We start from the raw sequence: 1156 nt of genomic DNA, 5'->3' as shown, positions 1-1156 counted from the left end.
CAGCTTTACTGTTAAACTTTATGTCTTATCTTATTTTTTTTTTTCACTTTCAACTTAAAGAAGAGGATAATTTTACTTTTCTGTGTCTTAAAGCGACTTCCAACTAACCTCAGGTTACTCATTTAATCCCTCCCTGATTCCAAATGGCAAAAAGCCACGAAGGCTAAAGAAGCAGCAGGAAGTGGGACCACCCAGCTGTGCTGCAGAGAACCAGTGGACCTAAATTAGGAGGCAGGAATTACAGGACATGGATGGTAGCTTCTCACTGCCTGCTGCCCACATCATCTTCACACACATCTGAGGACATTAAAAACGCACAAGTGTCACAGAGTTTGTTGTTTTACTGAGTTTAAATAAACAAGTTTAAGAACTGGTTGAGTGAGAAGGCCAAGTAGGACAGAACATGGAGGACATCTGGACACTGGAGGTCAGGGGACAACTTGTTAGACACATTCAAACATCTCAGCAGGACTTCTTCTGTTCCTGTTTTAAACATCTGGTAATTATACATCCTTCAACCACAGACCCCAGGGGTGACTCCCTGCCTCCAGCGTTCTGTGATCTAACGGTTTGAACTGCAGCAGGATCAGGGAGCGTCTTAAAATAAGCAGAGACTCTATAATCAAGGTAGACGCCCCTCAGATGGTGCAGCAGGAGTCGGGTATTCTCAGCACGTAGCATTTAAGTCACACCAAAATAGAAGCGCTGGGCTGATATTTTACTGAACACACCCAGCCGATCGGCCCAAAGCAAAGTGAAACATGGCCTCCAGACATGGCTCAGACGTTTCAAACTAAATTAAAGAACAGTGCAACTAATCAAGTAAATCAAAGCAGGCTTAAATCAGAAGAAACCAGAAAGTCAAGTTTACTTTGTTAGCAAACTCAATCATGTTTGACATCAGCTACAATATCAGATGCTGATACTCCGAACTGTCCTTCTTATCCCTAGTTGGTGTAAAAACTACTTTTAAAGGTTTTGAAATATATCTGATCAAAGGGTTTGGAAATATATGGGAACCACATGCTAATATCACTTAATGAGTTAAAGTAAAAAATTTTATATTCCACAAAAAATACATTGATTACCTAAAATGTAGAAAACTGTAAATTGAATAGTTGATCCAAAATGCTGCAGCCAGAGTTCTGATGAAAAT

The 1156-nt window shown here is 40.2% G+C and overlaps 1 protein-coding gene across 1 annotated transcript in view; it reads left to right on the top strand.

Moving 5' to 3' along the window:
* Positions 1-1156, top strand: part of LOC107087649 (1-phosphatidylinositol 4,5-bisphosphate phosphodiesterase delta-3-A-like) — a 23983-nt gene that overhangs the window by 4469 nt on the left and 18358 nt on the right. The window lies entirely within an intron of this gene.

This window comes from Cyprinodon variegatus, unplaced genomic scaffold (genome assembly GCF_000732505.1).
Source record: "Cyprinodon variegatus isolate N-32 unplaced genomic scaffold, C_variegatus-1.0 Scaffold189, whole genome shotgun sequence".
Lineage (NCBI taxonomy): Eukaryota > Metazoa > Chordata > Actinopteri > Cyprinodontiformes > Cyprinodontidae > Cyprinodon > Cyprinodon variegatus.
Note: the sequence above shows the minus strand (reverse complement) of the source record. Positions and strands in the feature narration are given on the sequence as shown.